The sequence below is a fragment of the Anolis carolinensis genome, chromosome 1, assembly GCF_035594765.1.
Source record: "Anolis carolinensis isolate JA03-04 chromosome 1, rAnoCar3.1.pri, whole genome shotgun sequence".
Lineage (NCBI taxonomy): Eukaryota > Metazoa > Chordata > Lepidosauria > Squamata > Dactyloidae > Anolis > Anolis carolinensis.
The window spans coordinates 158,742,892-158,756,940 of record NC_085841.1 but is presented as its reverse complement, the minus strand read 5'-3'; the positions used below and the strand labels follow the sequence as shown (position 1 = coordinate 158,756,940).

The 14,049-nt window shown below is 42.9% G+C and overlaps 1 protein-coding gene across 1 annotated transcript in view; it reads left to right on the top strand.

Moving 5' to 3' along the window:
* The first annotated feature begins 10,221 nt into the window (after positions 1-10,221).
* Positions 10,222-14,049, top strand: part of rcbtb2 (RCC1 and BTB domain containing protein 2) — a 35,021-nt gene continuing 31,193 nt past the window's right edge. Inside the window, exon 1 of the mRNA XM_008116294.3 lies at positions 10,222-10,383. The gene's annotated coding sequence lies outside the window, so the exon portion shown is untranslated. The remainder of the gene's footprint in view (positions 10,384-14,049) is intronic.

Sequence of the window (14,049 nt, the reverse complement as noted above, 5' to 3'; positions counted from 1 at the left end):
CTTTGGTTCTACTAGGAAATTTGAATTGAATGCCTTCTTGTGCTATCCTGTCAAATTTACCTCTTTTCTCTTTTGGAACAAATTTGTAAGCTTTGGGGCCAAATACTCTCCAATGTGCCATGCTAGAAAGACATCCATGTCACAGTTCATAAGATGTAACAGCCTTTGCTTTCGTAGGCTGTCTGGTTTGCAATTCATTAGCTTCAGCCCATAGATTCCTAAGCAATTTAGAGTTCAGCAGTGTGCACGTGGCCATCTCTAAACCCTGTTCTTTCTGTCAGAAACCACATTTTTGTGTAGGACAAATCACAGTTATTTCCAAAAGATTTTCAATTCCCTCTCCACAGGACTCCCCTCTGTTATTGGTTCTTTAGATGTGAGGCATTCAGTGGAATGTATTGCTTACAGCTGATAAAAATTCCAGTATCTTTTCATAAACTTCAACTTTTTTTCTTGATCTCATATAAAAATAAAACCTCTTGCAGTCATCAGTAAAGATTTGGAAATATCTATTCCCAGCAACCTATGTGACTCTCATAGGTCCACAAACATTACTGTGAATGAGTTCAGTCACCATCACACAGCTTTTTCAGAGGGTGTGTGTGTGCTTGTCACTTCACTTCTATGCAGTCTTCGTTCTTCTTTATCTCAGAAGGTTTGCAAATCCATGCCACTCCATCACTGAGCAGCTTCAAATTAAAATCTTACATTCGCATGTCTTCAGTACCACTTAAACAATCATCATATTTACAATTCTTTGCAATGCAGAAATCTTGCTATGCATCTTCCATTCAATGCTGCCTTTCCTGGTCCCGGCCTTTTTCCCAGCATTGGAAACTTACTTCCTTACTCGCTCTTCAGGAGGCTGCTTCTACCAGAGCACATTTGCATTTGCAGTCTCCTGCTTTGCAACCCAGACCACTCACTCTCGCCTCCACCCCCACCCCACCACCAGGCTGCAGGGAAGGAAGAATGTAATGTCGGCCAAAGGGAGAAAGTGGCAATAGGAACGTTGGATCCTTCCTTCCTTCTTCACCTGGGCTTGAAGGTGCTGCTGCTTCTGCTAGAGACCGTCTACCGGTCTCTCCCTTTTCCCGGTATTGGACTCTTCCTTCCTCATCTGGTCTTCAGGAGGCCGCTGTCAATTCCCCATTTGTAATCTCTGCCTTTACAACCCAGTCCGGCCTAAGTCTGAAGGGAAGGAAGGATCCAAATGGATCCCTCATTCCTTGCCTGCTCTTGAGGTCAGGGAGGAGCCCCCTTTTTATCCAGGACTGCGAGGAGGAGGAAGCAGGCGAATCCAGCAGGTCAGAGAAGGTGGGGGCCGGGGATAGCTCTCTCCTCCCTGCCTCCTCCTGAGGAACCAAGGAAAGGGAACAAAGCACGTGGGCACTCTCCCTCCTTTTGGCTGGGCCAGTCAGAGAGGAGCACCCCGGGTTCATTCTCCCAGCCTCCCAGTGCTAACAGAAGCCTGGTCTCTGTTTGGGAGGAAAAGGGAGGGGAGGAAGGGAGCAGTCTGCTGAAGCCAGAGGGAGGGGGCAGACTGCCTCTCTGGAGAGGGCAGGAGGGCATCTGGGCCTCAGGGAACATCTGGGCCTCTGTGTTCAAAAAGGTGGACCTTGCGCCAACCTTGCCACCTCTGGGGAGTCATAGCCCATGGTTGCTTCCTGGAATGCTCCCCGCACCTGGTGTTTGCTGGTGTATTACATTTGCCAGAAAATACTTTTTTTGATTTCAGGGTTTTACAAAATGAAGGTGCACGTTATATTCAACGGTGCACTGGACTCAAGTAAATGCGGGTTTGATCCTTTAAGTGCGTATATTAAGTTTAGTATGTTTTAAATTTATTCTTATTACCAAGAAACAATCGTTATTTGCTTATAGTACAGTAGAGTCTCACTTATCCAACATAAATGAGCTGGCAGAATGTTGGATAAGCGAATATGTTGGATAATAAGGAGGGATTAATTAAAAGCCTTTTAAACATCAAATTAGGTTATGATTTTACAAATTAAGCACCAAAACATGTTATACAACAAATTTGACAGAAAAAGTAGTTCAATACGCAGTAATGCTATGTAGTAATTACTGTATTTACAAATTTAGCACCAAGATATCACAATGTATTGAAAACATTGACTATAAAATTGCGTTGGATAATCCAGAACGTTGGATAAGCGCGTGTTGGATAAGTGAGACTCTACTGTATGTGTAAAGTATGGGGGATAAAATCAACTAAATATTCCTGTTTTAAACGAGCAATAGAAGGGAGCAGAGGGACGTGCCACAAGAGACCAGATCTATGGCCCCACCATATACCTTCATGGCTTCACTTGAAGCTACACAAGTGGAGAAGACTGGTGTCTTCATGGCCATGTTTAGGTGGGGGGAAGAAGGGTGGGTGAGGGAGTAAGGGTGGGAGAGGGTCAAACAAGGAATGGAAAAAGTCAGCCTGTCATTGGCTGGGATGAGGGAAAAATGGATACTAAAGTAATTGTGGTAAGGCTTTGAATTGAACTCCATAATCAATTGACACGGCATCATTGGGGAGAACAATATTGTTGTAATTTAACTGTTAATAATTAGTTCTCTCTCGAAATACTGCAATTGGAGTTATGCATAAAACCAACAGTGACTTGAAACCATCAATTAATCAAGAAGGAATCTTGATAAACAATCACAAAATATAGCAATTCTATGTAATGAATGGAACAAAAATAGTAGTAGCATAGAACTGACTGAGCTTTACTATATACTTGGTGTGTTCAAAAAATGTCCAATGTTTATTCCTAAAAAAAATATTTGTATTAAGATACAACAATCTTACACTTGCTTTCTTCAAAGTAATCCCCTTGGGCTGTCACACACTTGTCCCAATGGTTCTGTCACAGTTGGAAGCAAAGTTGAAACACTGCTTTTCAGATGGCGTGTAGCTGGTCTGTTGTATTCTGCATGATGTCTTCTCTGGACTTGCCTTGAACGCTCCAAACACCTTTGCAGAAGCATACGAAAAGCTTCGCCTTTCACTAAACATCCAGAAAAGCAAAGTACTCTCCTCAGTAGGCACCAGCCAACCCTTCTGCAATGCCAGAAATACAGCTTAATGGTGTAACCTTAGAAAATATTGCTCATTTCCACTACTTTGGCAGCCAACTCTCCACAAAAGTCGACATCAACACTGAAATAAATACCAAACTGTGAGCTCTGTGTGTGCAGTATTTTTTCGAATGAAGTACAGAGTGTTTGAGGATTGGGACATTCGTAGGGAGGTCAAGATGCTTTTTTCTAAAGCTATTGCTATCCTGACCCTGTTTTACACCTGCAAAACATGGACCGTTTACAGATGTCACACACAGTGACGGTTCAACCGAGAGGCAAACTAGTCATTTGCCTGTGGCGCCATCCTGTAGGGGGCGCCATCAAGGCAACTCCTGCCTCCGCTGCTGTGCCTCTGCTCTGCAGAGCCCAGTGCCTTCCTCCCCAGAAGGAAGACGTCGGGCCAGCACTTCTCCAGTCTGCAAAGCACCCAGTAGCTCCCTCTGGAGAAAGAGGATGTTAGGCAGTTTGCAGACTGAGAAGCCCAGCACCTCCCCCCCCCCCCCCCCCCCCGCTGCAACTTGCCTTGCAGCAGCCAAAGAGAAGGAATCAGGCTCCACGTGGAGCTGGCTCGGGTCCCTTTGATCCTTTTGCCTCCCCTGTAAAGCAAGCAGTGGGATTGGGGGGAAAGGAAGAAGGGAGAAGGGGGAAAGGAGCGAGGGAGTGTGGGGAGAAGCCAAGCCACTGTGACCCACTCACTGCCTTCCCATTTTAGCAAGTATTTTCCTATTTGTTGGTCCATTTAAGGGGCTTGTTTTGCTTGGGGACGGGGGACGGGGGCTTTGCTAATGGGGTTTATTGTTGTTGTTGGAAGAGGGACCAGGCCTTGGGGCCTTGGATCCTTTTTCCTTTGGGCCCTCTCTCTGTTCTCTTTCCTCCCAACCATTCCTACTACCTGCTGCTCTTTCTCTTTTCCCTTTGCAACATAAATGAGGGGGATCCTTTTGTTTGCAATGTGTGTGTGTGTGTGTGTGTGTGTGTGTGTATATATATATATACATACATACATACATACATACATATACACACATATATACATAATATTGGGATTTACTATGGGAAGAGAGATGGAGATTCCCCCATTTTTGAATGTAAACAATCCCAAAAAGACTCCAAAGGCTTTGCATTAGCTCCTGAAAGTATCTTAGATTGGAAAGGGAGAACCCCAAAGGACATCTAGTCCAACCCCATGAAGAAAACCACAAAATCCAGCCCTGGTTAAAGAGCTTGATATATATATATATATATATATATATATATATATATATATATATATATATAAAATAAACACACTACTGTGCATATTAATATACCTATTAATGTAATAAACACAATACTCTGCATATTAAGATACATATTAATGTAATAAACACTATAATGGGAGTTTATTACATATTGATATACCTGTTAATGTGATAAGCACAATACTCTGCATACTGACATACATATTAATGTAATAAACACAATAATGAGAGTGTATTCATTATTTATTTATTTTATTTTATTTACTACATTTATATCCCGCCCTTCTCACCCCAAAGGGGACTCAGAGCGGTTTACGAATAATATTGACATATTTACGTACAATGTATTATATTATTAGCATCGCACAATATTAGCAGAGCATAATGATACCGTAATAATAATACAGATTTTCAGAACATAACACAGTAATCATATTCTATATTATATTCTGATTCTGCCAACTTTGCAGTTCAAAAACGTGCAAAATGTGAGTAGATCAATAGGTACCGCTCCAGCCAACCAGGAAGCAGCCCTGAGTTCCCTTTGAGGTTGAGATAGGGCGGGGTAAAAATGCAGTAAATATATATATATTACCCTCAGAGGTTGTGAGATCTGTTGGAAACTAGGCAAGTGGCGTTTATGTATCTGTAGAATTTCAACAGAAAGGAAGAAACCATGAAAATGAACAAAATCTGAGTATTAAAAAAGCTAAAATTGGGACAATAAAAAAGAACAACACTCAGAAGACAAGAAATAATCAGGGCCAGTTAACCCTTCCAAACAAGGGATTCCCCCAGGCAGGAAGCAGCCAGTTCTTGAAGCTGAAAGGCTTTTCCATGCAAATCAAGGTGGCCAATTCAAATATTCACACCTGCCTCAAACAGAAAAGAGTTATTCCTCCTTCCCTGAACATTCCACAGATATAGAAACCCCACTTGCCTAGTTTCCAACAAACCTCACAACCTCTGAAGATGCTTGCCATAGATGTGGGTGAAACGTCAGGAGAGAATGCTTCTGGAACATGACCAGACAGCCTGGAAAACTCACAGCAACCCAATGATTCCGACCATTAAAATATTTCATAACACATATCCGTGGAATGTTCAGGGTGGGAGAAAGAACTCTTGTCTGTTTGTTGGAGGCCAGTGTGACTGTTGCCATTAATCACCTCGATTAGCATTGAAAAGCCTTCCAGCTTCAAAGCCTGGCTGTTTCCTGCTTGAGGGAATCCTTTGTTGGGAGGTGTTAATCAATCAGGAGAGAATACTTCTGGAACCTGTTGTCAAAAGCTTTCATGGCCAGAAACACTGGTTTGCTGTGGGTTTCCCAGTCTGTAATGCCATGTTTCAGAAGCAATCTCTCCTGATGTTTCGCCCACATCTATGGCAAGCATCCTCAGAGGTTGTGAGGTCTGTTCGAAACTAGGGAAGTGGGGCTTAATTATTTGTTGAAAGTCCAGGTTGGAAGAGAAAGAACTCTTGTCTGCTGGAGGCAAGTGTGAATGTTGCAATAGGCCACCTTGATTAGCATTGAATAGCCTTGCAGCTTCAAAGCCTGGCTGCTTCCTATTTGAGGGAATCCTTTGTTGGGAGGTGTGAGCTGCCCCTGATTGATTCATGTCTGGAATTACTCTGTTTTGTGTGTGTTGTTCTTTATTTACTGTCCTGAGTTTTTAAATACTGGTAGCCAGATACTCTTCATTCTCATGGGTTCCTCCTTTCTGTTGGAATTGTCCACATGCTTGTGGATTTCAATGACTTCTCTGTTGTCTGACATGGTGGTTGTGAGAGTGGTCCAGCATTTCTATGTTCTCAAATAATATACTGTGTCCAGGTTTTACCCCTTATCTTAAATGGCTAAGGGGGGAAAAGCAAGGGGCTTGAGGCTGTTAGGAATTGTGGGAGTTGTAGTCCAAAACACCTGGAGGGCCAATGTTTGCCCATGCCTGGTAGGTAAGTGCACTTGCTGTTGCATCTTTGCTGGAAAATAATTCTGTGTACATTTAGAAAAGCATAAATACTACATATTTCAAGTAATGCATCATCATTTGATCATTTCATAGAATTCCAGCAGATTCTCAGAATGTGTAGGACGCATGGGGGTGGGAATTTATGAGTAGCTGTCACACAGCCATATAACCCAGAATATCAAGGCAGAATAACCCAAAATATCTGCTTTGAACTGGGTTATCTAAGTCCACACTGCCCTATATCCCAGTTCAATGTTTGGTGTTAAATTCGCAAATATAGTAATTCCTACATAACATTACCATGTATTGAACTGCTTTTTCTGTTAATTTGTTGTATAACATGATGTTTTGGTGCTTAATTTGTAAAATCATAACGTAATTTGATGTTTATTAGGCTTTTCCTTAATCCCTCCTTATTATCCAACATTTTTGCTTATCCAACGCTTTTGTTTTTCAGTGATTGGTTTTGGGGGGGGGGGGGGGGCGCCAAAATTCTGTTCGCCTGTACTTGAAAATTTCCTAGGGCCGGCTCTGGTCACACATAAACTTCTGGAACGATACCATCAGAGTTGCCTCCCAAAAATCCTGCAAATCTCTTAGGAAGACAGGCGGACAAATGTCAGCGTTCTAGAAGAAGCAAAGACCATCAGCACTGAAGTGATGATTCTCTACCATCAACTTCGCTGGACTGGCCACAATATCTGAATGCCCAATCACTGTCTCCCAAAGCCGTTACTCTACTTTCAATCCAAGAAGGGAAGATGGGCTTAAAGCTAACCTTAAAAACTGTGGCATAGTCACTGAGAATTGGAAAGCCTTGGCCCTCGAGTGTTCTAACTGCAGATGAGCTGTGTTACCAACAGTGCTGTGGAATTTGAAGTGGCACAAATGGAGGGAGAAAGGGAGAAACGTGTCAAGAGGAAGACGTGTCATGCCAACCCTTCTCAGGACCACCTTCCACCTGGAAATCAATGGCCTCACTGCGAAAGAACATGCAGATCCAGCCACTGGTCTCTACCATCACCTACAGACCTACCACCAAGATTCTACACCTGGAAGGCAATCATACTCAGCCATAAGTGATAGCCTATGCTTTGTCTCTGGACTGAAATCTGATTCCTTTCAGGAGCATTTTCAGCTTAGGGAAAAGCCAATAATCACATGGAGCCATGTCAGGAGAGGAGGGAGCCTGCCGAAGCACAGCTGTGTTGTGTTTGGCCAGAGAACTTTGTATCAAATGTGAAGAATAGGCAGGTGCTCATCGTGATGGAGCTGCCCACAGGTCTGACAGTTTGTATCTCACAGCGTTACAAAGGCAACGCAGAACCTCTTGGTAGTACTCCTTGGTGATGGTTGTGATGTGGTACATACACATGATGAACCATGCCCCTGGAATCAGTCAAGATGGTCAGCATGACTTTGACACTGCTGCGGACCTGCCTTGCGTTTTTTGGCTTCAGGGATTTTGGATGCTTCCATTGTGATAACTGCAACTTGGTTTCTGGGTTGTACCCAGAAACCCAGAACTCATTGCCAGTGATCACTGGGTTGAAGGAGTTGGGGTCACTGTTTGCAGTCTCCAGCATGTCCTGTGCAATCTCGAAACGGAGCTGCTTCTGCACAATCATTAGCAGTGTTGACACAAATTTCGCTGAGATTCTTCTGAAGTTTAAATCCTCAATCAAAATTGAATGAACAGATCCAATGCTGTGCTCACCTCTCCTGCATGTTCTCTGATCATAATTTGACTTTCCTGCTGATGTGTGGCCATCTTTGAAGTGTTTGCACCTCTCCTTTATTTATGTGGTACTCAATGTTTCATCCTTGAATCTTGTGGATTTTTCCCACTTGGGAATCGTCAAGCTGTACACAAAATTTAATGCAGTAACTTTGTTCAAGTTTTTCTGTCAAAAACAAAAATTACATGCTGTTCACTTACAATTCCTCACTCATCAGCTATGTGCCCATAACTGACACCTTCTACAGACAGGAAAATATTCAAGCATGAGCATTAGGTTCGCCTACATACATGCACCAAACCATGCTTCCCTAGCTTCATTTGTTTACGCACAAAAATTATAATTGGAAACTTTTTGAACACACCTTGTACACCCCTATCTGAATGATGGAGGGAACTATAGATCTTGGAATTAATGAGATAACAAGATAACTGTATTATGCAAAATGTTTGGACATTAGTAATAAACCTTTGTAGTAAAAAAAAAACAAGGAAAATAAGCACTAATGTAACTAGACGCTGTCACAATGACCTTTTTGCCCCTGGACTGGGAGCTGTCGGAATTTCAGACTCCCTAAATGATGGGACAATTTGCCTTTTCACAGCAGCGAGTTTCTTTTCTGAAACAGATGCATATAAATTCAAGTGATGTCTTTACTTCAGTTGCTTAGAGAGGGGTAGGGAACAAGATTTAACCAGACCCTTGGCTCTGCCTATAGCAGTGATTCTCAACCTGTGGATCCCCAGATATTTTGGCCTTCAAGTCCCAGAAATCCTAACACCTGGTAAACTGGCTCAGATTTCTGGGAGTTGTAGGCCAAAACACCTGGGGACCCTCAGGTTGAGAACTACTGGCCTATAGTAATCTTACCCAAAGCTTTACTAGCTCTAAGGAGCAACAGCTACCCCTGAATTAGATAAAATGCTATGTTCTATTGAATAACACTATGTTCTCCTCGGTTATGATTGTGCAATACCCTATTTTAAAATGCTGCATTTTGATGTAGCCTCTTCAAATACTTTTTAAAAAATATCTGGCTGGATGTCTGTTCCAAGCAACTTCAATTTAATAAAAGAATAAAGAAAATTAAAATGAGTTTTTAAAGTTTGTAAATCAACTTCTCAAGGGCTGTCTATAGAAAGAAAGCACAGCTGCTGAGTGTTTTATGTTTCTGTTTTTAAAAAGTCTAAAATGATGTAGGTGCGTATTTGGGAACCAAAGCTTTCACTATGACACAGGTATCTGCACACAGATTCCTTCTTTTTAATCATATCCTAATAATATTATGCAAAACTTTTCAGGTTAAAAAACCCCTGGCTGACTCATGAATTTTTACTGGTTAACTAAATCCCCATGCTAAATCTACGAGAGGCAAAAATTAAACCAGTACCTCCAAAACTGTAAACACTATCTCAAGCAAATTTTGACCATTTATTCACACTCTCATTACTTGCAGCAATAGCTGACAGTAGAAGCAACCAAGTTGGCCCACCCATAACTGATAGGCAAAGCCTAAGGCATGGGGGGATTTGAAGGCCCTCATGAAGGAGATCAGACTTGGTGGAGCTGGTTGACAGGGGCAGAGCTGCAGGGTATTTAAGGCTGCTCCGCCCCTCCTGTTGTGCTCTTTGCTTCAGCGTGAGGTAGGAGGCAGATTCCTAATGGGGAATTGGGCCTTTTCCTCCTTGCTCCCTCCCCTCCCCTCCCCCATAGTAGGTTTCCCATTGCTATGCCTTTGCCCCAGGGAGACACCCTACAATTTGGGCAGTTTCTGCCCTTGGCATTTATTGGCAGGGCCCCATGTAAGCCGCCCCGAGTCCCTTCGAGGAGATGGGGCGGGGTATAAAAATAAAGTTATTATTATTATTATTTCCCAGCAGAGCGTAAGGGCTGGGTTGGAGGTTTGGGTGGCTGCAATAAGCAGAGTTCCCCTCCTGGTTGTTGGAAATAGCAACCGTCTCAATCTTCCACTAGTTGTTTGTTATGTATATAATTGCTTACTGTATTGTGTATGTGTGTATTGGTATGCAATTTTACTTTAACTCTTTGTTGTGGGAGGGGCTGTAGATCATGTGATCAGAACTGGTCTTGTTCAGAACTCAGACTCCATTTTAGAAACAGTTCAGTTTATACTTCAGTAGGAACAGTATGCTGTACAGAAATCATTAGACTCCATTGGATTTTCACACTCGAAACAGAGACTCTATTAGACTCTCAGAACGGAGAGATGCTTTAGATATGAATGATGCCCTGTGTTACCTACACTGAGAAACTACTTCAAATCTACTTGTGACTGGGTTGATAAAGTACCTGTATGCTGAATACATGAAATGTGTGAGTAAACCAACTTGGTTACTTTATAAGAAGTCTGCTTATTTTGTATCTCGAGAGCATGATTTGAACCAAGAGGTTTTAAGGAAGAGTAGATGTTTTTGGGCAACTAAAAAGAACACTTCTAGAACTCTGCTGAATATAAATGTGTTTTTGTGCATTGGCATTTTTTCCCCTAACAGTTCAAAGACATACATCAGTTTAAGAGATGAGAAACCTAATTGCCTTGCATGAATGCTGGTGAATGCCATTTTCCCTAAAGGTTATGGCTCTAACAGATCATGTTTTTTCCAAGAGGTTATGGCATCATTTTTCAAAAGGTGATGACTTCTAAGAAGGTTATCCCTTTCCAAAGATCATAAAATATCCAAAAAGGTTATGGCAATTTCCATTTTCCAAAATGGGTTGCCTTAAGGAAGGCACATCTTGCAGCAGGGGAGGTTTGCCCTCCTTCCCCCTCCTCCTTTAGAATAAACTCTTAATAAGTGATTGCCTGGGTGAGTCACACATTCTCAACCTCAAGTTATGATTGCTAGGCCACAGAGGAAGGTTGCAGATAACTCCTTCCTTTACAATAATGCTCCATGAATTGTCTGGAGGGAGTTACACTCTCTCAGCCCCAGGAAGGCAAGGCAATTTCACTCATTAACTGTGTCATCGCATACTGAGGCTTGATAGCGAAGACCCCCCCCCCCCCCGCTTTTAAATTCATCTGACCTGCAGCAGGGAGTTCCACAGATCCGGATCGCCAGCAAAGTGGGATAAATGTTCAGACCACAACAAATTATTATTAAATTCTTTACTTTCCCCAGCCCTGACACTGTAACTAATCCATTAATAAAAAGTATCCTCTCCTTTAACCTGAAATCCTCTCCAGTGGTTATTTTGTATCTCTTTTCTGGCTCCCTCGCATGAAATCTCCTCTCCTTCCCTCCATTAACCTCGCCGCGCTCTCTCTGCCATTGACTAACATGGCGGACGGGACAATTTGAACCATAACTTCATCAAAAATACTCCAAGCATGCCTATCTTTTATATTTAACACTCTTAGAGGCTTCTGGTTCCGGGACAACCAACAGCGCCAGGATTGGTCCATTTTAAAACTTTGAAACAGCTGACTGTCAAAAAGCCGGTTCCAATTGCTCTTTTGCAGCCCCGCGCCGCTTCTCGGCTCCTGCGGCTGGCAGGATGCCTTTTCGGGGACACAATTTTCTCCCAGGGCTACTGGTGGGGGACTGCCATTCCCTGGGAGAGAAATGTAGTTTCTCCAAGGACCAGCTGTGATTTCTACGGCAAGAGCTTCCGGATGGATTTCTTCAGCTCATTCATTCATTTTTATGAATGAACGGATTCCTCATTCATATACTCCTGCTGGACTCCCAAGGACAGAAATCAACCTGAGCTGCTTATGAACTTTTCATGAACTATATGCTTATATGTTTATGAAATATTGGAATCAATTCTTTATTAACTGTTTAGCCAGATGTAACTTGGTCTATGGGTTCCCTGGAAGACCCCCAGACTCATATATTTCCCTTTTATATATGTTATATTACAGAAAAACCTGGGTTTTTTCCTTCCCTTTAAAACCAGAGGGAATCTGAATTCCCTCCTTGTCCTTAGACAAACCGCGATATGGCTGAATTGCCGAATTGCCCACCCCCAGCATGCATTTTCACTCATAACTCACTCAGTTTTGCACCAAGAATCACCCCTATTCATATTTATGATTAAAATCGCCTAATCTTTAAAATACAACCAACAGAGATCATTTTTGACCATTTTTTCTCTGATCATCAGCTGATTGTCAAACTGCGTTCCTTGCCTAAATAGCCTCCCGCCTTGCGCTATTAGCGTAGGAATGGAAAATAAGCTATAAATGTTAATATTTAGTACTTTTTTTTGGTAATTTTGGGTGGAAATGGATAAGATATGATTCTCTATATTCCCTAGTATAGTTTAATCAATGAAAGCATAGCCTGAACTCTAGTTAACCCTGAAAATTCCTGCCTTCTCTCATCCTAGATTCTGGGCTTCACACACAAAAGAGGATAAACTGTTACCATAAGATTTAACCTATGTTGCATCTGCATGGCCCATAGCGAGAGATTGACCCACCCCAGATCGGAGCAGTCCCCGGGGTGATAAAATCTCATATGGTAATGTTGATCACAATCCCATCCTGGACCCCTGGGGAGCCAAAGGAAGACTTCCTGCTGGTCCTGCCACCATAATCCCATAGTGTCAATATTTACTGTCATCTCCGCCACACCACAGGTGTTCATGAACTGTGTACGTGCGTAAAGAATCCCGGACATCCCAAATGACCCTATTCAAAACAGCAATAATCTTAAGATTATCTTAGAAGGCGCAAGCCTCAGGTAATTGCTTTGCATAAGATAACTCCAATGATTCATTCACCAGAACCCATTGTCTGGCTGACTCCCACCTTCCCCAACCTGATTGGCCCTGGCAGAGGTGAAGGTTGTTCCTCATTGGCCGAGGCGCGGGGCAGGAAACCAAGCTCCCGCCTAGTACGGCGCCCTCGACCTATCAGCAGCCAGATGGGCGGAGGGACGGGGCGGGAGATTCAAGCAGACTTCAAACTTAGAAATGTATAAAATGGCTTTATTTTCATCAAATTGTTATATCTTGCCTGTCGATCTATCGCGGCGGATGTGCTTTTTAGCTGAATTGCTTTAATAAACGCTTTGGCAGTTTTTCCTTCAACTTGGCAGAGTCTTTTCCTTTCGGTCTCAGGTAAATTTATATTCCGGGTTATTTTCTGCTTCCCTGACGGCTCGCCAAGGTTCGTTCTCTCATCGGAGGAGCGGTCGGATCTCCCTCACAGGGCAGATCCCTGCTAAATCGCGGTCTCGATAACAGGCTGACATTTTATTGCATGCCTCTTGCAATTATATTGGAGGGCAGTTCTCCTTTGTTTCAGGCCTCATGTTAGGCTTTAAATCTTGCCATTATATTGGGAGGTGTCCATCTTGCTCTAGGCCTCACCTTCAGCTTTATAGCCTTCGCCAGTATATTAGGAAGCCTTCATTTGGAGGCCTGCCTCGATTTTGTTCAGACCACATGTCAGGCTACATGCCTTTAGGCTATTGTTGCCTCAGGCTGGGGTCAATCTGGAGGGGGCCACAAAGTCTTCTCCTGTATCTGAGAGGCCCACCAGTTTCTGCCTCGTCAGGCTCATGGCCTAACAAACTAGAAAGTATCAGATCTAGTCTGTTCTGGAAGCCATGCAGTCATACAAACTTGCTGCAGAGAGCTCTAAAGGGGAGGAGCAGGGTAAGATGGTGTGAAATGAGGTTTGAAAGAGAAAAGCAAAGAGGGGGCAAGAAACAAAGCTGTTGTTGTGCTGAGAGAGGGTAAGCCCTGAAAAGGATGAAAGTAAGATCCAATCATGTTAGAAGTTGTGGTGTGGACACGGAGAGCTCTGTTGAGAAATTTCAGGAACCAGGAGATATAGCATGGGAAGGACCCTCATATTATATCTCCCAGAACATCCAGAGGGTTAGGCCCAGCATATTACCTTCCCTGTGTATTAATCCATATTTGTCATTGTCTGAATAAGGTGCCATCGCAACTTGAAAAGTGATGTTGAATATGTTTAGTCTGGGTTGCTGTGAGTTTTCTGGGCTGTATGGCCATGTTCCA